Raw genomic sequence first — 24,070 nt, 5'->3', positions numbered from 1 at the left:
GACTTAAGTTTTACTGTCATATTCGATATGATTTGTGACACCCAGATCCTCACCACCCCTCTCAACCACTAAGGTGTCTCTAAGTTTTCAAACTGTCTGTCTGACATCCAATACTGGATGATCACAAAGTACTTACATTGTCTTTGATCCCTAGAAACTGGAGAATCTAAGGCTGAACTTGTAGGCTGGTGTCATTTTACATGCTGAGATGAGCTGCTGATCACTTATCTACACCAGTGATTTTCAAACTTTTTTTCCGGCGACCCATTTTTACCAACTGGCAACCTTCGGTACCCACGCCGACCGACCGTCACCACTCACGCCGGCCGAACTTCCCGACCCATGTTGGCTGACCTTCGCAACCCGCACTGCATGCATGAACTTTGTAGCCCACCATTTTCGCTTACCTTTAATGTGACAGGTGAGCCTGCTTGGTCCTCACGATCTCATTTGCTTTGTCATTCAAAGTTACGTTTCTGTATGGGTTATTCATAAGAGGCCCTGGAGCTCACATCAGCACTGCCCTGTCCTGCTCTGGATTCTCCTGAGCCACTCTGCAGCAGGTTTAGTTGCGAAATCCTGGCCTGGTTGTGTCTCTGGCCCTCTCTTTCTTTAGTCCTGTTGCTTGTTTGCTGCTGACAAAATGGAGGAATCACAGTCGCAATTGCACCCAGAGCACGTGCCGTCAGTGTTTGGGGCGCATGACCTGCTCTCTGTCGGCCCTTGAGGCAGGAAGACTGCATTGAATTTAAAGAAACATTTTCTCCTGGGTCAGCGCACTGATGTCAGGAGGAGGCGGTGTTTCTCACTGGGCTCTGGGCAAACGCACTGATGAGCAGGCACGCATGAGCAGCACACCCGCATTCTGAAAGGTGGTCGCAGATGTCATTTTTAAAGCCAGTCGCAGCCGGCTGCTGCAGCCATGGTGCATTAATTCCCGCAATCAGGGGTGCCGCGCGTGACCTCCACTTTGGAAATGACTGATATACACCATAACCCAAGATCTTTTGCAATGGTAAAGGTCATATAGAAATGCAATTGAATGTCCCTTCCCACTACATCCACTTAGCTCCTACTGAAATCCTCAACTGTTATGTCTTTGTTCTGGATAGATGATGACAAATGTTGGCCTTGCCAGTGATGTTCACTTCCCACGAAAGAAAGAATAACTATTTCAATGCACTCCTAACTGGCTACCATGTTCTACCCTCCATAAACCCAAGCTCATCCACACCTCTGCCTGTGGCCTAACTGTGCCACGTCCGTTCATTCATGGCTATCATGCTCACTGACCTACATTGTCTCCCAGATAAAGAACCCCTCTGTGTTTTGCAAAACAAATTCTTCTCCTCGTTTTCCAGTCATTCCATTGACGTGGCACTCCCTGCTCATGTAATCTCCTCCAGCCCCACAACTCTCTGAGATACTCCCAAGGAAAACATTTTATAGAATGGATTTCATTTTTAATTGCTTGTCTATATTTTGATTTGCATATTTATATTTTTAAATATTCTGTCTTCTGAACCATTTTGGGGATGAAGATTTCTTTCATGAAAACTGAGAAACTGCAGCTATAATGAATTCTTGAAATAATCAGGTGATTCTGTAAGTGTCTGTTAAACACTTTGCAAATAAATAGTGTACAAAAGCATAAGTTTACTGCTTCTGTGAGTGGATGTGAGTTCTGTGTCCCCTTTCCCTCATAAAGGTGTTCAGCACCAAAATACCAGGAACCGCACACAAATTTCCATCTAATGTTTTTAAATCTGCTCTTCAGACCTCTTGAATTCAACAAACTCTTCTCAGACTTTTATTCCCCCCCCCCCCTTTGTTGCCAGCCCCCTCCTTCCCAATTGTCGACATATTCAGCCCTTTTCAGTGCTCTCAAATCCTACAGGTATATTTCTTGTGGCCATTGCTCCCAGATCCTGAGACTTGCCTCACCAATCCTCCTAGATTTTAGCACCATCTCCCAGTAATTCTTAAACTTTCCCTTGTAATTCCACGAACCTGTCTTCTGTGTTCCCAGAACCATCATACCTCATAAGCTTCCCAGTCTTTGAGTCATGAGAATCTCCACTTAGAGTATTGTTGGGATGGTTAGACCAGTGCTTCCCCTACCTTTTATTGATGCGACCCCATATTAATGTTTCTGACTTTGTGTGACCCCAAAGGGAAAACATGGGGGTGGGTGGGGTGATTACAGAGTTGGAGAGTTGTCGGGTAGTGGGGAGGGAAGAGGGGATGTTGTTGGCAAGTGGCTGGGAAGAGGGGATGTTGTTGGCAAGTGGCTGGGAAGAGGGGATGTTGTTGACAAGTGGCTCATCAGTAAGGGGTGGTTAAATCTGCTGGCTTTGCTGGAAAAAGTGAAGACCCACCTTTTTAATAGACTAGTTCTAGCACCAATTGGGCCACAAAGTACATGCCATTAAGCCATACCCACCAATAGAAAAAAACGAACCATTTAAAGTGGCCTGACAGCTGTCAAGACTCAGTCTGAGCTCTATGGCTGCTATTGGTGCCTCAGAGCTCAGCCCCAAATAATAATCTTGCAACCCCACAGGGGGCTACGCCACATAGTTTGGGAACCCCTGCCTTAGACTTGGTCATAGTACTTTTGGACTCCAGGTCTCCTGCTAAGTAATCCATGGTTGCCCCCAACGCTAAAAAGTCAGTATCATAGTATCATAGAATTTACAGTGCAGAAGGAGGTCATTCAGCCAATCGAGTCTGCACTGGCCCTTAGAAAGAGCACCCTACCCAAGTCCACACCCCCACTCAATTCCCGTAACCCAGTAACTCCACTTAAACTTTTTTGGACACTAAGGGGCAATTTATCATGGCCAATCCGTCTATCCTGCACATCTTTGGACTGTGGGAGGAAACCTGAACACCTGAGGAAATCCACGCAGACACTGGGAGAACGTGAAGACTCCACACGGACAGTGACCTAAGCTTGGAATTGATCCTGGGACCCTGGAGCTGTGAAGCAACTGTGCTAATCACTGTGCTACCGTCCCTCCGAAATGTTCTTGGAATTACTATTTGACATAGTAGCCATATTCTTAAACTTTTACGTTTACTGCAAGCAATACTAAAGGAGCTGCACTGTTTTAAAATACATTTGAAAAGCATTGGGCAGGATTCTCCGATCCCCTCTGTGGCAGAGGCCTGTTGCGAGCAAGAATGGAAAATTTGGTGTTCCAGCCAAAACTCCATTCACTCTTGGCGGCAACGGAAAATCCCAGCCACAAACCAGTGCCGAAGATTTATTCCATTGTGTCTGAAAACATGTTGTTATCATGAAACGAATTGCAGGCTAGGTTTCTTCTCTCTTGGAAAAACAAGTCTGAGAGGTGACTGATAGACTACGTGTTAAAATTATGGAAGCTTTAGATGAAGTGAGGAAGAGTATGACTGAACTCAAAGGAAAGAAACTACAAAGGGTATGACTGAACCTAAAGAAAATAAACTAAAAAGGTATGGTGGGCAAGTTGGCTGTGGTAGATGGGGAAACTGCAAAAGATATTATGATGGTAGACAGGCTATGGTTAACTTTCAAGTATTCAATACACAGTTGCTTTGGAGGCATCAGCAGGAAAGTGACCTGACCAGCCATCCCCAACAAGAGAAGTTAAGGATTTATTAGATCAAAGGAAGAGGCCTATAAAGTTGGAATAAAAAGTAGTAAGCCAGGGGATTGGGATCGTTTTCGATTTCAGCAAAGGTGGATTGAGAAACTGATAGAGAAACTAGAGGGGGAGGCAGTGGTGCAGTGGTATTGTTGCTGGATGAGTAATCCAGAGACCCAGGGTAATGGTTTGCGTGCCATGATTTGAATCCCAACATGGCAGGTGGTGGAATTTAAACTCAATAAAATATCTGGAATTGAAAGTCGAATGATGACCGTGAAACCATTGTCAATTGTCGTAAAACCCCACCTGGTTCACTAATGTCCTTTAGGGAAGGAAATCTGCCGGCCATACTTGGTCTGGCCTACATTTTTTAAAAAAAAAATATTTTATTGAAAATTTTTGGTCAACCAACACAGTACATTGTGCATCCTTTACACATTATTATAACAACACAAATAACAATGACCTAATTTATAAACAAAAAATGAATAAATAATAAATAACAAAAATGAAAACTAGCCCTAATTGGCAACTGCCTTGTCACAAGTAACACTCTCCAAAAATATAATTTAACAGTCCAATATATAATTATCTGTAGCGACGACCTATACATAGTATACAGTATATATTAACAACCCTGAGAGTCCTTCTGGTTCCTCCTCTCCCCCCCCCCCCCCCCCCCCCCCCCGATCCTGGGCTGCTGCTGCTGCCTTCTTTTTCCCATTCCGTCTATCTTTCTGCGAGGTAATCGACGAACGGTTGCCACCGCCTGGTGAACCCTTGAGCCGACCCCCTCAGGACAAACTTAATCCGCTCTAGCTTTATAAACCCCGCCATGTCATTTATCCAGGTCTCCACCCCCGGGGGCTTGGCTTCTTTCCACATTAGCAATATCCTGCGCCGGGCTACTAGGGACGCAAAGACCAAAACATCGGCCTCTCTCGCCTCCTGCACTCCCGGCTCTTGTGCAACCCCAAATATAGCCAACCCCCAGCTTGGTTCGACCCGGACTCCTACTACTTTTGAAAGCACCTTTGTCACCCCAATCCAAAACCCCTGTAGTGCCGGGCATGACCAAAACATATGGGTATGATTCGCTGGGCTTCTCGAGCACCTCACACACCTATCCTCCACCCCAAAAAATTTACTGAGCCGTGCTCCAGTCATATGTGCCCTGTGTAATACCTTAAACTGAATCAGGCTTAGCCTGGCACACGAGGACGACGAGTTTACCCTGCTTAGGGCATCTGCCCACAGCCCTCCTCGATCTCCTCCCCCAGCTCTTCTTCCCATTTCCCTTTTAGTTCATCTACCATAGTCTCCCCTTCGTCCCTCATTTCCCTATATATATCTGACACCTTACCATCCCCCACCCATGTCTTTGAGATCACTCTGTCCTGCACCTCTTGTGTCGGGAGCTGCGGGAATTCCCTCACCTGTTGCCTCGCAAAAGCCCTCAGTTGCATATACCTGAATGCATTCCCTTGGGGCAACCCATATTTCTCGGTCAGCGCTCCCAGACTCGCGAACTTCCCATCCACAAACAGATCTTTCAGTTGCGTTATTCCTGCTCTTTGCCACATTCCATTATCCCCCATCCATTCCCCCCGGGGCAAACCTATGATTGTTTCTTATCGGGGACCCCCCCCAAGGCTCCAGTCTTTCCCCTATGCCATCTCCACTGTCCCCAAATCTTCAGTGTAGCCACCACCACCGGGCTTGTGGTGTAGTTCCTCGGTGAGAACGGCAATGGGGCTGTCACCATAGCCTGTAGGCTAGTCCCCCTACAGGACGCCCTCTCTAATCTCTTCCACGCCGCTCCGTCCTCCTCTCCCATCCACTTACTCACCATTGAAATATTAGCGGCCCAATAATACTCACTTAGGCTCGGTAGTGCCAGCCCCCCCTCTATCCCTGCTACACTGTAAGAATCCCTTCCTCACTCTCGGGGTCTTCCCGGCCCACACAAAACCCATGATGCTCTTTTCAATCCTTTTAAAAAAAAAAAAACCTTCGTGATCACCACCGGGAAGCACTGAAACACAAAGAGGAATCTCGGGAGGACCACCATCTTAACCGCCTGCACCCTCCCTGCCAGTGACAGGGATACCATATCCCATCTCTTGAAATCCTCCTCCATCTGTTCCACCAACCGCGTTAAATTTAACCTATGCAATGTGCCCCAATACTTAGCTATCTGGATCCCCAGGTAACGAAAGTCCCTAGTTACCTTCCTCAACGGTGGGTCCTCTATTTCTCTACTCTGCTCCCCTGGATGCACCACAAACAACTCACTTTTCCCCATGTTCAATTTATACCCTGAAAAATCCCCAAACTCCAAGTATCCGCATTATTTCTGGCATCCCCTCCGCCGGGTCCGCCACGTATAGTAGCAAATCGTCCGCATCCAAAGATACCCGGTGTTCTTCTCCTCCTCTAAGTACTCCCCTCCACTTCTTGGAACCCCTCAACGCTATCGCCAGGGGCTCAATCGCCAGTGCAAACAATAATGGGGACAGAGGGCATCCCTGCCTTGTCCCTCTATGGAGCCGAAAATATGCAGATCCCCGTCCATTCGTGACCACGCTCGCCACTGGGGCCCTATACAACAGCTGCACCCATCTAACATACCCCTCTCCAAAACCAAATCTCCTCAACACCTCCCACAAATAATCCCACTCTACTCTATCAAATGCTTTCTCGGCATCCATCGCCACTACTATCTCCGTTTCTCCCTCTGGTGGGGCCATCATCATTACCCCTAACAACCTCCGTATATTCGTGTTCAGCTGTCTCCCCTTCACAAACCCAGTTTGGTCCTCGTGGACCACCCCCGGGACACATTCCTCTATTCTCATTGCCATTACCTTGGCCAGGACCTTGGCATCTACATTTAGGAGGGAAATAGGTCTATAGGACCCGCATTGTAGCGGGTCCTTTTCCTTCTTTAAGAGAAGCGATATCGTTGCTTCAGACATAGTCGGGGGCAGTTGTCCCCTTTCCTTTGCCTCATTAAAGGTCCTCGTCAGTACCGGGGCGAGCAAGTCCACATATTTTCTATAGAATTCGACTGGGAATCCATCCGGTCCCGGGGCCTTTCCCGCCTGCATGCTCCTAATTCCTTTCACCACTTCTTCTACCTCGATCTGTGCTCCCAGTCCCACCCTTTCCTGCTCTTCCACCTTGGGAAATTCCAGCCGATCCAAGAAGCCCATCATTCTCTCCCTCCCATCCGGGGGTTGAGCTTCATATAATTTTTTATAAAATGTCTTGAACACTCCATTCACTCTCTCCGCTCCCCGCTCCATCTCTCCTTCCTCATCCCTCACTCCCCCTATTTCCCTCGCTGCTCCCCTTTTCCTCAATTGGTGTGCCAGCAACCTGCTCGCCTTCTCCCCATATTCGTACTGTACACCCTGTGCCTTCCTCCATTGTGCCTCTGCAGTGCCTGTAGTCAGCAAGTCAAATTCTACATGTAGCCTTTGCCTTTCCCTGTACAGTCCCTCCTCCGGTGCTTCCGCATATTGTCTGTCCACCCTCAAAAGTTCTTGCAGCAACCGCTCCCGTTCCTTACTCTCCTGCTTCCCTTTATGTGCCCTTATTGATATCAGCTCCCCTCTAACCACCGCCTTCAACGCCTCCCAGACCACTCCCACCTGGACCTCCTCATTATCATTGAGTTCCAAGTACTTTTCAATGCACCCCCTCACCCTTAGACACACCCCCTCATCTGCCATTAGTCCCATGTCCATTCTCCAGGGTGGGCGCCCTCCTGTTTCCTCCCCTATCTCCAAGTCCACCCAGTGTGGAGCGTGATCCGAAATGGCTATAGCCGTATACTCCGTTCCCCTCACCTTCGGGATCAATGCCCTACCCAGCACAAAAAAGTCTATTCGCGAGTAGACTTTATGGACATAGGAGAAAAATGAGAACTCCTTACTCCTAGGTCTGCTAAATCTCCACTCGTCTACACCTCCCATCTGCTCCATAAAATCTTTAAGTACCTTGGCTGCTGCCGGCCTCCTTCCAGTCCTGGACTTCGACCTATCCAGCCCTGGTTCCAACACCGTATTAAAATCTCCCCCCATTATCAGCTTTCCCATCTCTAGGTCCGGAATGCGTCCTAGCATCCGCCTCATAAAATTGGCATCATCCCAGTTCGGGGCATATACGTTTACCAAAACCACCGTCTCCCCCTGTAGTTTGCCACTCACCATCACGTATCTGCCCCCGTTATCCGCCACTATAGTCTTTGCCTCGAACATTACCCGCTTCCCCACTAATATAGCCACCCCCCTGTTTTTCGCATCTAGCCCCGAATGGAACACCTGCCCCACCCATCCTTTGCGTAGCCTAACCTGGTCTATCAGTTTCAGGTGCGTTTCCTGTAACATAACCACATCTGCCTTAAGTTTCTTAAGGTGTGCGAGTACCCGTGCCCTCTTTATCGGCCCGTTCAGCCCTCTCACGTTCCACGTGATCAGCCGGGTTGGGGGGCTTCCTACCCCACCCCCCCCTTGTCGATTAGCCATCCCCTTTTTCCAGCTCCTCACCCGGTTCCCACGCAGCTGTATCTCCCCCAGGCGGTGCACCCCCGCCCATCCTCTCCCATACCAGCTCCCCCCTCGCCCCAGCAGCAGCAACCCAGTAATTTCCCCCCTCCCACCCCCCCCCCCGCTAGATTCCCCGCTAGCGTAATTACTCCCCCCATGTTGCTCCCAGAAGTCAGCAAACTCTGGCTGACCTCGGCTTCCCCCCGTGACCTCGGCTCGCACCGTGCGACGCCCCCTCCTTCCTGCTTCTCTCTTCCCGCCATGATTATCATAGCGCGGGAACCAAGCCCGCGCTTCTCCCTTGGCCCCGCCCCCAATGGCCAACGCCCCATCTCCTCCCCCTCCCCTCCCCCCCCCCCCCCCCCCCCATCACCACCTGTGGGAGAGAGAAAAGTTACCACATCGCAGGATTAGTACATAAAACCCTTCTTTGCCCCCCACATTCGCCCCACCACTTTGTTCGAACGTTCTTTTTAATAACCCGTTCATTCCAGTTTTTCTTCCACAATAAAAGTCCACGCTTCATCCGACGTCTCAAAGTAGTGGTGCCTCCCTCGATATGTGACCCACAGTCTTGCCGGTTGCAGCATTCCAAATTTTATCTTTTTATGAAGCACCGCCTTGGCCCGATTAAAGCTCGCCCTCCTTCTCGCCACCTCCGCACTCCAGTCTTGATAAACGCGGATCACCGCGTTCTCCCATTTACTGCTCCGAGTTTTCTTCGCCCATCTAAGGACCATTTCTCTATCCTTAAAACGGAGGAATCTCACCACACTGGCTCTGGGAATTTCTCCTGCTCTCGGTCCTCGCGCCATCACTCGGTATGCTCCCTCCACCTCCAACGGACCCGCCGGGGCCTCCGCTCCCATTAACGAGTGCAGCATCGTGCTCACATATGCCCCGACGTCCGCTCCCTCCACACCTTCAGGAAGACCAAGAATCCTCAGGTTGTTCCTCCTTGCGTTGTTTTCCAGTGCCTCCAACCTTTCCACACATCGTTTCTGATGTGCCTCCTGCGTCTCCGTCTTCACCACCAGGCCCTGTATGTCGTCCTCATTCTCGGCTGCCTTTGCCTTCACGACCCGAAGTTCCCGCTCCTGGGTCTTTTGTTCCTCCTTTAGCCCTTCGATCGCCTGTAGTATCGGGGCCAACAGCTCTTTCTTCATTTCCTTTTTGATCTCTTCCACACAGCATTTCAAGAACTCTTGTTGTTCAGGGCCCCATGTTAAACTGCCACCTTCCGACGCCATCTTGGTTTTTGCTTGCCTGCCTTGCCGCTGTTCTAAAGGATCCACTGCAATCTGGCCACTTTCTCCTCCTTTTTCCATCCGTATCCAGGGGGGATTCCCTTCTGGTTTACTGCACAGTGTTTTTAGCCGTCAAAATTGCCGTTGGGGCTCCTATCAAGAGCCCAAAAGTCCGTTTCACAGGGAGCTGCCGAAACGTGCGACTCAGCTGGTCATCGCCGCACCCGGAAGTCCTGGTCTGGCCTACATGTGACTCCAGACCCACAGCAATGAGGTTGACTCTTAAATGCCCTCTGAAATGGCCCAGCAAGCCTCTAGGTTGTATTCAACTGCTACAAAAACACACAGGAGTGAAACTGGGGGTTATCATTTATCAGATGCTGAACTGCACTAGCCATATTAATATTGTGGTTACCAGAGCAGTTCAAAGGCGAAGAATGGCTGAAAGATGATAAATCATCTGGACCTCATTATCTACGTTCTAGTGTGTTGAAGGAGGTGGCTGTAGATATAGTTGATGCATTGGTGGCCATCTTTCAAGATTCCATTGATTGAATATAATGTAGGCAAATGTGAAGTTATGCACTTTAGGAAGAGGAATAAAGTAGCTGAATATTATTTAAATGCAGAAAGCTGCAGCACAAAAAGCTAGCATGCAAGTTCAGATACTAGGGAAAGCCAATAGAATGTTGGGCTTTATTTCAAAGGGAATGGAGTATATAAATGGGGAAATCTTGCTCAAACTATACAATGGCATTTGACCATACTTGGATACTGTGAACAGTTTTGGTACCCTTATCTAACAAAAATATATTGGCAGTTCAGGGAAGGTTCACTCAGTTGATCCCGGGTATGGAGGGATTTTCTTATGAGGAGACATGAGTAGGTTAGATTTTGATTTGATTTATTGTCACATATACGGAAGTACAATGAAAAGTATTTTTTTGCAGCCGAGGGAACATACACCGTACGTACATCGTAGACAAAAAGAATAATCAACAGAGTACATTGACAGATGGTACATCGACAAACAGTGATTGGTTACAGTGCGGAACAAGGGGCCAAACAAAGCAAATACATGAGCAATAGCACCATAGGGCATTGTGAATAGTGTTCTTACAGGGAACAGATCAATCCAAGGGGGGAGTCGTTGAGGAGTCTAGTAGCTGTGGGGCAGAAGCTGCTCCTATGTCTGGATGTGCGGTGTTCAGACATCTGTACCTTCTGCCTGATGGAAGGGTCTGGAAGAAGGCAATGTCTGGGTGGAAGGGGTCTCTGATAATGCTGTCTGCCTTCCTGAGGCAGCGGGAGATGTGGACAGAATCAATGTGAGGGTGGCAAGCTTGTGTGATGCGTTGGGCTGAGTTCCCCACACTGCAGTTCCTTCCGATCTTGAACTGAGCAGTTGCCATACCAAGCTATGATGCAGCAAGATAGGATGCTCTCTATCGCACATCTTAGACCTGAACCCTTTGAAGTTTAGAAGAATGAGAGGTGACCTTAGTGAGACATCTAAGATTTTTTTTTTGGGGGGGAGGGGGTAGTTGACAGGGTAGATGCTGAGAGGTTGTTTCCCTTTGTGAGAGAGTCTAGAACCAGAGCGCACAATTTCAGGGTAAGCGGTCACCAATTTAAGACAGATGAGGAGTAATTTCTTCTGAGGGTAATGAATCTGTGGAATTCTTTACTGTAGAGGCTGGGTCGTTAAGTATGGTCAAGGCTGAGATAGTCAGATTTTTAATCAGTAAGGGAACCAAGGGTTACGGGGATAAGGAGGGAAAATGGAGTTGAGGATTATCACAGCAGATCAGTCAGGGTCTCATAGAATGATGGAGCAGAGTCGATGGACTGAATGGCCTACTTCTGCTACTATGCCTTGTGGTTCCTGCAGATTGGAAGATAGCAAATGTAATCCCACTATTTATGAAAGGATGGAGAGAAAAATCAGGGAATTACACCTGACATCATAAATTGGGACAATGATAGAATCTACTATAAAGGATGTGATAACCGGACACTTAGAAAATAATGGTCAGAGTACGCAGTCAACATGGTTGAAGAAAGGAAAATCATGTTTGACAAACCTGAGTTTTTTGAGGATGCAATGAGCAGAATAGTTGAGGGAGAACCATTGCATGTGGTGTATTTGGATTTTCAGAATGATTTTGATGACATTGCACACAAGAGTAAGCAAAATCAAAAGTCATAGGATTGGCGATAATGTACTGACATGGATTGAGAATTAGTTAAAAGACAGCGGAGGATCAAATGGGTCATTCTCAGATCGGCAGACTGTGACTCGTGGGTTGCCACAAGATCATAGCTTGGGCCCCAGGTAAACGTGATTTGGATGTGTGGACCAAATGTATTTCCAAAATTGCTGATGACTCAAAACCAGGTGGGAACGTGATGTGTGAGGGGAATGCAAAGGGGCTTCAAGGGGATTTAGGCCGAGTGCGTGAGAACATGGCAGATGGAATATAATGGGGAAAATAGGTGTCAGGGTAGCACGAGTTAGCACTGTTGCTTCACAGTGCCAGAGACCCGGGTACGATTCCCGGCTTGGATCACTGTGCAGAGTCTGCATGTTCTCCGTATCAGTGTAGGTTTCCGCTGGGCGCTCCAGTTTCCTCCCACAGTCCCGAAAGACGTGTTTGTTAGGTGAATTGATCATTCTGAATTCTCAGTGTACCTGAACCGGCGCGGGAATGTGGCGACAAGGGGATTTTCATCGTAAATTTGTTAGTGTTAATGTAAGTCTACTTGCGCCATTAATAAAGATTATTATAAGATTAAAAACAGGAATGAAGTGTGTTTCTCACATGGTGGGAGATTGAGAAGTGCTGATGTTTGAAGTGACCTTGGTTAGTACGTAAATCAATGAAAGCTAACATTCAGGTGTAGCAAGCAATTAGAAAGGCAAATTACATGGTCTGCATTGCAACAGAATTTGACTACAGGACTAAAGAAGTTTGTTGCTGTTGTACAGCACTGTGGCGAAATTGTACCTGGAGTTTGTGTGCATTTTTGGCCTGTTTATCCAAGGAAGGATATACTTTCCATTGAGGGAGGGAGTGCAGCAAAGATTCACCAGACTGATTCCTAGAATGGGCGGATTGTCCTGTAAGGAGAGATTGAGGAGACTAAGACTATATTGTCTAAAGTTTATAAGAATGAGGGACTAACTCATTGAGGCATACAAAATTCATACAAGGCCTAACAGGGTAGATGTAGGAAGGGTGTTCACCCTGGCTCGAGGATCTTGAACCAGGGCATACAGTCTCTGAGTAAGAGGATGGCCATTTAGGACTGAGATGAGGCAGAATTTCTTCATGCAGAGGTTGATGAATCTTTGGAATTCTCTATCCCAGGGTTCTGTGGCAGCTCTGTCATCAAGAATGTTCATGACAGAGATGGATAGATTTCTAGTTATTAAAGATATCAAGGAATTTGGGCAGCACGGTGGCACAGTGGTTAGCATTGCTGCCTCACACCTCCAGGGACCCGGGTTCACTTCTGGCCTCCGGTGACTGTGTCTCCCCCGTGTCATCATGGGTTTCCTCCGGGTGCTCCAGTTTCCCCCCATAGTCCAAAGGATGTGCAGGTTAGGTGGATTGGCCATGCTATATTGCCCCTTAGTGTCCAAAGGTTAGGTGGGGTTATTGGGTTATGGGATAGAGTGGAGGTGTGGGCTTAGGTAGGGTGCTTTCTCAGAGGCCGGTGATGTCTTGGTGGGCCGAATGGCCCTCCTGCACTGTAAATTGTATGTATGATAAGTGGATTGTGTGGGAAAGTGACATTGAGGTAAAAGATCAGCCATTATTTAGTTAAATGGTGGAGCAGATTTGAGGCGCTGAATGGCCCAGTCCTGCACCTATTTACTATGTTCCTAGATGGTCACAAAGAAATCCAGTTGGGAATTCAGAAAAATCCTGAGTGGTAGGAGTAGCTGACGTGAATAGTACATCTTCATTTAACCAGCAACTGGACCAGCATGAGGGAGAAGGGAACACAGTTATCTGGCACTGTATCAGCCAGAATTCTTGTACCAGAATTTGCACCATGGACCTGCCTCAAATCTTCCTCTTTTCAGAGACTCCACTCGAAGCTATTGAGCCAGTTTCAAAAAGAAATAAATGTGCCAGTCTGACGCCAGATCAAGATCCCTCTAGGTCTCCCACTCTTCGGAGTTTTGAGCTCTTTGTAGTCCCGAAACTGCTGTCTGTGGAGTCAGAGATTGATGTAATAGAATGTTGGAACTCTGAAGCAGCGGTGGCCATAACAGGGCGCCTCTTATGCACAGCACTCCAGACTACTAAATATCTCACACACCATGTGGGATGGTGAGAGAGAGCTGTGCATTGGGACATAGATAGACATAAATCGTTAACTTTCTAAACAGCGATCAAAGTGTTTCCCAATAACCAGTATTTTTGATGAACTGGCTCCACCATAGTATACCAGATAACAGACATTTTGCTGTAGTTAGTAGATTTAGATGAGAATGACGGGAGAAGGCTCTGGTGGAGCATAATCCTTTTCATGGAATGGTTCGGTCAATTGGCCTGTTTCTGTGCCCTATACCCTATGTAACTTGATAGTAATTTTCTTATCCTTTGAACAAATGCACACCTTAATTTAAAGAAAAAGCAAGATGTTAATCATCCACTTTACGATGGACATCAAACATTTTCAATGGACCAAATCTCCCGGGATGTGGATTGTTGGAGAATGAATCTCCAACTGAGGATGTGTTTCGGGGCCGCTGTGGATATCCTGACCGTGGACCCATGTAGGAATTTCCTGAGCAGTTGAAACGCCCGATGCTGCCCAGGACCTTCTGCAAAGGTCTATGGCTTGAGATAGAGTTGGAGACTTTGGGCAGTTTTTAAAAATTTGTTCTTTGGATGTGGCCATTGTTGGCTAGGGCAGCATTTATTGCTCATCCCTAACTATCTGTGGGAAGGTGGTGGTGGAGCCACTTTCTTGAACTGCTGTTGATCGACTTTAGGTAAACCAACAGTGCTGTTGGGAAGGGAATTCTGAGATTTTGACCCAGCGATAGTGAAAGAATGGCAATAGTATCAAATCAAGATGGTGTGTGTCTTGAAGGGGAGCTTGAGTTGGTGATATTCCCAAGCATCCTGCATTCACTGCCCTTGTCCTTCTAGGTGATGGAGGTCACAGGTTTAGAAGGTGCTATCTCAGGAGTCTTGGTGAATTGCTGCAGTGTTTCTTGTCGACTGTACAGTGTTGCTACTGTGTTGATGGTAGAGAAATTGAATGTTTAAAGTGGTGGTTGGGATGCCAATCAAGCAAGTTGCTTTGTGAATATTACTGTATCCGGCTGTTGCTTGACTGGCCCGTAGAACAACTTTCCTAATTTTAGCAACAGTCTCCAGATGTTAGTATGGAGTATTTGGCAGGGCTGATGGGGATGAGTTTGCCGTTGTTGTTTCTGGTGACTAGGTTGATGCCAGATGGTCCATCCGGCTTCCTTCCTTTTAGACTTCAGAGCGGTTTGATTGATATAAAGAAGTGAATTTTTAGGCCATTTTGGGGGACATTGAGTTGTATGTAGGTCAGAGCAGGTATGGCCGGCAGATTTCCTTCCTAAAGGGCATCAGAGAACCGGACAATTGAGAATAGTTTCATGGTCACATATTGAAACAAGCGTTTATTTTCAGATTATTAATTGGATATAAATTCCACCCATTGTCATGATGGGATTTGAATCCATGTCCCCAGAGTACAAGCCTGGGGATCACTGATCCAATGACATTACCACAATGCTAACGTCTTTTTCTCTTTCTTTCCCCACTGCGCCCCACCCCCTCTCTCTGTTTCATGGAACTTAGCTGGGTAGTTACCAGGAAATGTTAGATGAAAACCTAGCCCAACACTTGGGTCCTGAGAGAGCTGACCCTCAGTCACATGCTACCCCCAAGTAACTGAATACCGACCCTCTTGTCCCAGCTCGACTATCTACCAACCAGTACCAATTCCCTAGCCACCTCCCTCACCTATCTGCTCTACTCATTCATCCACTAACATTCCAGGACAACACTTTTGAACATTCCTCATGGCAACTCGTATACTGTTCTGTCTTCCTCTAACTCTACTGCACTCCAACAAAGTTCCTCGAATGATGCAGCGCTGTGCTTCTCTGTGAAAGCTGAAAGCAGAAGACCCTGGATGAAATATGTAGCAGCGTCGAGTTGGGGTAATTTTCAATCGCAGCAGCAATCTGACCATTGGCCTGGACATGCTGAGAAGTAGCATGTGTTTTCAGTTTTGTTTTCCTTTTTGCACAGTCTCTCTCGTTCATTGCTTTCATGTCATTAATTTTCTGAGTGCTTTCCAAGTTTATTTTAAACTATTATTGCTTGACACGAGTTGGAAGCTTTAAGAATATGGTTATTATACCATGTAGTATTGTCAAGAACACCGACCAATTGGTGTTGAGGGCAGCCATGGGGTCACTTATGAGGGGACCTGGAGTTTTCACATCTAATGGAATAGAGTCTTGAGTTCCAAGAGTATTCTGAGTAGAGATTCTTGGTGGTTTCTTGTGTCATTTAGAATTCCTGTGCTCCACCACCTCCCACATTCAGAATGCTAACATGGAGAAATTGTTTTGTGTTGCTTGAATGAAGATACCAAACGGGGACATTTTGTCTACAAATAATGCCAACATTTTGGATTTACTACATCTTCCAAATCTGAGCTGCTCAGTCTCTATCTATCTATCTATTTATCCACCTATCCATGTGAAATGTTATGCATTTAAATTTTTTATGCTTTTGGTTTAAAGTTCAGTCCAGCAATGATGGCATCTGAACATATAATGGATACATCTAAAAATAATTTGCTGCTTCAGCATCAATGTAATACAGCAAATATTAATTAGGTCGCTGGGTGAACTGTGAAGGAAGGCGTATTGCTTTCATATTGGCTATTTTCAGGATTCTAATTTAAAATCACCGCTTTGCAGTTGCCTCTATTACCTCTACTTTTCAGATTCTTGCCCCTTATTACATTTTTTATTGTTTCCTGCCATAATCATTACCCCATAAAGCAAAAACCTCCATGGACTCAAATTTTAGTTTTATAGAATAGGGAGCACGGATGTACAACTGGTTAAACTGTCCACTACTGAATCTAGCTTGAGCACTATTACGGAGGTTGCGACATGGAAATAGGCCATTTCACTATCCATTAATAGACTAGTATGTACCCTAAATACATAACCCCACTGTGTTCTCCTATTCCTTCACTCTCTATTCATGCACCCACCTGTCCAATTTCTAATCTTGTGAAAACATAGTTAGGGGAGATAGGAAGAATCTTTTCCCCTTAGTTGAGGGGTCAGTAACCAAGGGGCACAGATTTAAGGTAACGCGCAGGAAATTGAGGAAAAGCTTTTTCACCAAGTGTCATGGGAATCTGGAATTCACTGCCTGAAAGAGTGGTGGAGACAGGAACCCTCAACATTTAAGAAGCATTTAGACGAGCACTTAAAATTCCACAGCATGCAAGACTTACTGTTGCGACACCTTGGGCCAGTGCATGGTCAATTCCAACCCCACTTGACCCAGAGTCACAACACAGTTGAAATTAACTTCTAATTTTAAAAATATCTGAAGCTTTTGGTCATTGGCTGCCCAATAACTGCAGTCACCAGGTTTGTAAATTTAAGCACAATTAACTTTTATCGTTAACATTAACTATAATTAAATAGGCAACAGCTACAACTGTGTTTGAGTACCCAATTTTTTTTTTCCAATTAAGGGGCAATTTAGCGTGGTCAATTTACCTGGGTTGTGGGGGCGAGACCCACGCAGACACGGGGAGAATGTGCAAACGCCACATGGACAGTGACCCGGGGCTGGGATCGAACATGGGTCCTCAGCGCTGTGAGGCAGCAATGCTAACAACTGTGCCACGGTGCTGCCCTTGGATACATCTGGTTAACTACTATCTAATTTCTAACCCCCTCTTGTTAAGTAATGGGTTAAGAGACATTCCAATTAGTTGTCTCACTTATGTTAAGTATCCAATAATTGACACTGATATGTAAAGGAGCTTCAGGTGGCCTTTGTGTCAGGTGATGTGAAGATAAAGTTTTGTGCAGAGTCTGTTAAAGGGGAATAAAGGTGTTTGTAAAAGGAGCAGTACCTTTGACTTTTTATATCTCTTTAACTTCCCCACCTTCTATACACACACAAGACAAACCAAGGAGAAAGAGGGATGTAAATAAATGAGGTTAGAAAAGATAGGTGCTTGGTGGCCCACACGGACACGATGGTGTGCTATAAAGCTTTGACTTTGACTCAACTTGCTTCCAAAATTGAGACTATTTGTGACAGCTGCTTTATGTTCGCTTTATATTCTCACGCATTTGTGATTAACTCGATGGTCTTTTCAATTTAGAAAATTAGATCTTAACACACCGATTACTCTGCCAATATGTTAGCTGTGTTCCGTATAAACTTGAAGCAAAGGCAAACTGGGCTTTCTGGTGGGTGTCTGGTTTGAGATTTTGTAGCATTTGGAAAGTTGACTTTTGTCCTCCATTTTCAAATAGTTTTACGGTATTGTCATGAGAATGTCGCTTTAAGAAATGGTTAGCTGCTCATGTTACTGCAGTGATGTCAGAGTGGGTGGAGCTGAGCTCTGGTTCTGCTTTTCAGTTTCACTTTGAGAAAAGCTTGGGTGTGGCTGTCTTTTTGCTTTCGTTTTTCAGGGTGTTGCAGCTGAAGTCAGACAAAGCAGCTGTATTGTTGATCTCTCTGCCATGAAGGACTGCCTCTTAATCATTTGGTGAATTCAGAATTATAAATGTTTTCAGTATTGAATGTAAACTCTGATGTGCTCCTGTTTAAAGGTTTGTTAAGTCTTTTGGGTGTAAAAGGACAGCATACGTGTTACTTAGTAAACCCTTGCTTGTGAGACTCGAAGAAGAATTGAATTACAAGAGCCAGAGTGTGGGAAGGAGAAGAGCCAAAAGCTTGAGCTGGGGAAGTTTATTGACACGTGGTTAAAATAAAAGACAGCAAATATTTGCAGGCATATCTTTAAAAAGACCAGATTGTTGTACCAAATATTTACAGGCATATCTTTAAAAAGACCAGATTGTTGTACCAGAATGTGTTATTCTATAAATGTCTTTATTTCTTTTTGTGAATAAGTCTAATCAAGTAATTTTATCTGTGGTATTCTGATACTGCTCAATGCCGCTGCTTCTGGTGGGAAAACTGTATGTTTCACATTTAAAAGCTGGTCATGGCCGGCATTCTTAAAAGCCAATCGCTCCACAGGCCGCGACCCGCAGTTTGAAAAACCCAGCTCTCGGACAATCCAATACAAGTAATTGAAGTTACTGTGCCACATAGGAAGACTAAATACTCGCTTACATATACAAATCCTTCCATCCAATCCTGGATCCTTCCCATTGAGGACGGGAGGCATAACGAGTGTCGTAAATCTCACAAAAGGCCCGGCACAAAATTTAATGACCCCGTCGCGTCCTGGTTCGGGCAAGGTATTTCAAACGAAATTGGAGGCCAAATGGCCTCCAATGTGTTCATTTGGGCGGGAAGGATTGGGGTGTTTTCCGTCTCCGGTTTCAACAGTGTTATGGAGATCTAAATATTTGATTCCTGTTCATAGGGGGGTTCGCGATTGACACTCAGGAGGCTGATGAGCTGCAGCCGCATATACACACTTTACTCCTCACACACAATCCCAGCCAAATGATGGCAGCAAGGAGACTGGTACCCCATTTCACGGATGCCGAGGTCGAGACCCTGCTGGACGCTGTGGAGGAGAGGTGGGCGGCCATGTATCTGTGCCAGGAAGGAGGTTGCCAGCTGTCGTCGTTCACCGGGCCTGGACACAGATGGCAGAGGTGGTCATCACCATGGGCAACACTGTCTGAGCTGGCCAGCAGTGCAGAACAAAAGCTGCACAACTTCCTCTGGACAGCCAGGGTGAGTAGGCAACACTGTGCCCCTAGCACCAACCTCCGTCCCACACACCTGTAACTTCAGCCCCCCCCACCCGGTGGAAGGGCTCCACCGTCACCCCAGGAGAAGGACGCCCATAACCGCAGAGAGTGGGAGAAGCCGAGAGGGGGACCGCCGGACCTGTGGCCCCTCACTTCAGTGGAGCAGAGGACCCAGGATATGGAAGCCATGCTAAACTGAGCTGCATTGTCTAGGCGCTTATGCGCTATCATCAGCGTAAATACGTTCTTGTGATGATGTAGTGGGCATGTCATTTATATAGATGTGAAAACTATTGGTGTCAGCCAGATCCTGTGGGTGACCGTTGTTGAGTCTTTTTGGGAGTGCTGACCTTCAACCTTTTGCTCAGGATTGTCCGCAGCAACTGGAGTAGTTTGATACATGGCGGCAGCAGCAGGGATAGTTTGAGCAATAGTCCATGTTTCCACGTGTAATATAGGCTGAAGAAAGATCTATAAGAGAAACGAGCTTGCAGTGAAACCATCCTTGGTGTTTGTGGAGTTAGTAAGGGCTTGTTCACAGTAACTGCACTGGGGCCTAAAACCTGCTCTGGAGGAAGGGATGAGTTGGTCATGGGACTAATTCTCAATAGAATGAGCTGCTCCAGAAAAGAAATGGCACCTCTGACAGTGCAGCACTCTCTCAGTACTGTACTGGAGAACATAATAATAATTATCACCCAAGAGTTTGTTTTCAAGTCACTGGAGTGGGACTCACACTGTCAACCAACTGACTCGGAGGCTGAGTGCTACTCTTTCCCCCCCCCCCCGCCCAACCAGCTTCAATGTAGATTAAACTTTCCAGACAAGCAAATATTTGGCTACGTGACATGGTTAAATTGGGTCACGAATGAGGATCTGAATAAGCTAACTAACTGATTTACAAACCTGTGCTATTACATTGTAAGTTATTATTAGGACTATTATTAGCTGGGAGAGTGGGTAAATTGCCTGCCTGTTGCTGAAAATTCCTGATTCACCTGGCATAAAGACAGAAATGTTGCAACACATCTAAAATATGGCTTAAGAATGCTGCTTGTGTGTTTGTTCCCATTCCACAGAAATCTGAAATACAAATTCCATCAGGTAGTTGCGTAGGTGACAGAATGAAAAAAAAAAAATGCCATCGATCTTGTGTCTCAGCAAAATACAAAATGTTGATTAGCCGGTTCCAAAGCAACTCGGTGAGAGCAGCAACAAAAATTGAAGTGAACTGGTTTAAAATGTATTACAATAAAGGGCATCCAATAAGTAACTCCACAAAATAAAATGTGCGGATTTAACCTGCACTGTTTGGATCTTAAAGAATATATGCTAGATTTATCAGTGCTATAGATTGGAGTTTCTCCATCCCCAATGGCTTATCGAGAATAATAAAAGCAAAAAGATACTTTCCTTGCCTGAACTGACGTAATCATCATGTTAAATTTAAAATTTGTCATTGTTTGAATTGTTATTTCTCTTCATAAAAATGCATTTGTTACGTAAAATAAAAGCATATGATGGAAGTATAAAATAGTACATTGGAACTCTGGTTACTGTCTTTACTAACCTGCAGGTCAACCCAGTGCGGAGCATGGTCTGAGATTGTGATCGCCGAGTACCCAGTGTCCAACACCCCAGCCAGCAAGGCCCTGCTCAAAATAAAGAAATTAATCCGGGAGTACACTTTATGCACGTGTGAGTAGAAGGAGAACTCCTTCACCCTCGGCTGCCCAAATCTCCATGGATCCACCCCCATCTGCTCCATGAACCCTCTTAGTTCCTTTGCCATTGCTGGCACACTGCCCGTTTTTGAGCTTGACCGGTCCAAGCCAGGGTCCATAACTGTGTTGAAGTCCCCTCCCATGACCAACATGTGCAAGTCCAGGCCCGGTATCTTCCCCAGCATCCTCTTTATAAACTCCACTTCATCCCAATTTGGCGCATACACATTTACTAATACCACCTGCACCCCCTCCAGCTTCCCACTGACCATAATGTACCGACCTCCCACATCCGAGACAATTCTACCCGCCTCAAACACCACCCATTTATTGATCAAGATCGCGACCCCTCCAGTCTTTGAATCTAGTTCCGAGTGAAAGACCTGACTGACCCAGCCTTTCCTCAGTCTAACGTGCTCCGTTACTCTAAGGTGCGTCTCCTGCAACATTACCACGTCCGCCTTCAATCCCCTAAGATGCGCAAACACACGTGCCCTTTTGACCGGCCCATTTAACTCTCAAACGTTCCAGGTGATCAACCTAGTTGGGGGGCTCATTTTTCCCCCCCCCCCCTCCCCCCGCGATCAGCCATCCCCTTTTTTAAGCCCGCCTCCAGCCCGTGCTCTGTGCCTCCACCGGTCCATCCCCAGGTAACCCCCGCCCCCAACCTCCTCTCTGTCCCTCTGCCCAAGTTCCTCCCTCGTCAGCAGAACTTTCACCCCCCTCCCCCACCCCCAGTAACAACACCCTGTAACCCAACCCCTTTACTAAACCAAACATACACCCCCGCCCCCTCCCCCACTGCACTTCCGAGATCTAGCTCACCCAGCTAGCTTGGCGGCCCCCATCCCCGGCGCCAGATAGTCTCCCACCTATTGTTCCACCCCCCCCCCCCCCCCCCCCCCGCTCATACAAATAAACTCTAACATCAAACAATCCCCACACAATTGCCCAACAGAAAAACACCAAGATCAAAACAAGCACACCTCCATCCCCCAACAGTGCAAATGAAAATCTTTACTCACTCAGCCACACTGCTGGTTCCAAATCAATGCAAACGGCATCACAAACATCTTCCATGAAACGCAAAACGAGAAACGTTTTATAAAAACCGAGAAACGAAAAGAAAAAACAAAAACATGAAAGTTGCAGCCAAGTTCAAAAGTTCTCAATCCATCATTAGCCCTTTTTTTTTTCGCAAAGTCCAACGCGTCCTCGGGCGACTCGAAGTAGAAGTGATGATCCTCGTGTGACCCAGAGACGGGCTGGGTATAACAGTCCAAACTTCACCTTTTTCTTAAAAAGGATCGACCTGATCTGGTTGAAGCCTGCTCTCCTCCTGGCCACCTCTACACTTAGGTCCTGGTAAACCCGCAGGATGCTATTGTCCCATTTACAGCTCCGTGTCTGCTTGGCCCACTGTAGAATGCGCTCCTTATCCGAGAACCTGTGGAATCTCACCAGCATTGCCCTCATTTGGGGTGTTCTCCCATTCGCAGCTACCTCGCAGCAAAGAGTGGGTTTGGGAATTTGAATCTAAGTGGGAATTGTGTCAAATCAAATCAGTAAGTCAGCTCCTTTTAATTTTCAGGAGTTTAAATTAATTTAAATTAATCTAGAATTGTGCAGTGTAGGTTAACAAGGGCTGCCCCACCCACTCACATAACTTGTTGGCAGTTAAGTGTCAGTCACTTTAAATCTACCTTGATCTAAAAGCAGGTGGGGGAGGGGAATCAACTCAGGCCAATTTAGAAAGAGCAACTTGTAACTCACACCCAGTGTGTTCTCCCAGTGAGCCAGAGCAGACACAGCCAGAGTGAGACAGCAAAGAATGAGTTTGGGACTTTGAATCTAGGTGGGAATTCGAAGCTTGGGGTGGAGGAAGTGCTTTTTATCCCTGGTAAGTGACTGGTAAGTAGTTTTTCTGTTTTCTTTTTCTTTTCATTGGTATATTTATTTATTTTTTCTTTTTTGTTTTTTTTTGTTGGAAATTGTAGTTGTTGAAGTTAACCGAAGGTTTAAGAACTGGCAGGAGATCTCAGACCCGTGTCATGCTCCTCGTGTGCGATGTGGGAGCTCAGGGACACGTCCACTGTCCCTGGCTCCTTCACGTGCAAGAAGTGTCCCCAGTTGCAGCTCCTGTTAGACCGCTTGACGGCTCTGGAGCTGCGGATGGACTCACTTTGGAGCGTCCGCGATGCTGAGGATGTCGTGGATAGCACGTTTAGCGAGTTGGTCACACCACAGGTGAAAGGTACTGAGGGAGATAGAAAATGGGTGACCAAAAGACAGAGCAAGAGTAGGAAGGCAGTGCAGGTGTCCCCTGCGGTCTTCTCCCTGCAAAACCGATATGCCGCTTTGGATACTGTTGAGGAAGATGGCTCACCAGGGGAAGGCAGCAGCGGCCAGGTTCATGGCACCGTGGCTGGCTCTGCTGCGCAGCTGGGCAGGAAGAAGAATGGCAGGGCTATAGTGATAGGGGACTTAATCGTAAGGGGAATAGACAGGCGGTTCTGCGGACGCAATCGAGACTCCAGGATGGTATGTTGCCTCCCTGGTGCAAGGGTCAAGGATGTCTCGGAGCGGCTGCAGGACATTCTGGCGGGGGAGGGGGGGGGGGGGTTGAACAGCCAGCTATCGTGGTGCGCATAGGCACCAACGATATAGGTAAAAAAACGGGACGAGGTCCTACAAGCTGAATTCAGGGAGTTAGGAGTTAAACTAAAAAGTAGGACCTCAAAGGTAGTAATCTCAGGATTGCTACCAGTGCCACGAGCTAGTCCGAGTAGGAATGTCAGGATAGATTGGATGAATGCGTGGCTCGTGAGATGGTGCAAGAGGGAGGGATTCAAATTCTTGGGGCATTGGAACCGGTTCTGGGGGAGGTGGGACCAGTACAAAG

The 24,070-nt window shown here is 46.7% G+C and overlaps 1 protein-coding gene across 4 annotated transcripts in view; it reads left to right on the top strand.

The window, feature by feature from the left end:
- The window catches only part of ctnnal1 (catenin (cadherin-associated protein), alpha-like 1), a 501,890-nt gene that overhangs the window by 159,811 nt on the left and 318,009 nt on the right, over positions 1 to 24,070 (top strand). The gene's annotated exons all lie outside the window — the stretch shown is intronic.

The sequence above is a fragment of the Scyliorhinus torazame genome, chromosome 6, assembly GCF_047496885.1.
Source record: "Scyliorhinus torazame isolate Kashiwa2021f chromosome 6, sScyTor2.1, whole genome shotgun sequence".
Taxonomy (NCBI): domain Eukaryota; kingdom Metazoa; phylum Chordata; class Chondrichthyes; order Carcharhiniformes; family Scyliorhinidae; genus Scyliorhinus; species Scyliorhinus torazame.
The sequence above is the reverse complement of the archived record's forward strand: the minus strand, read 5'-3'. Positions and strand labels throughout refer to the sequence as shown.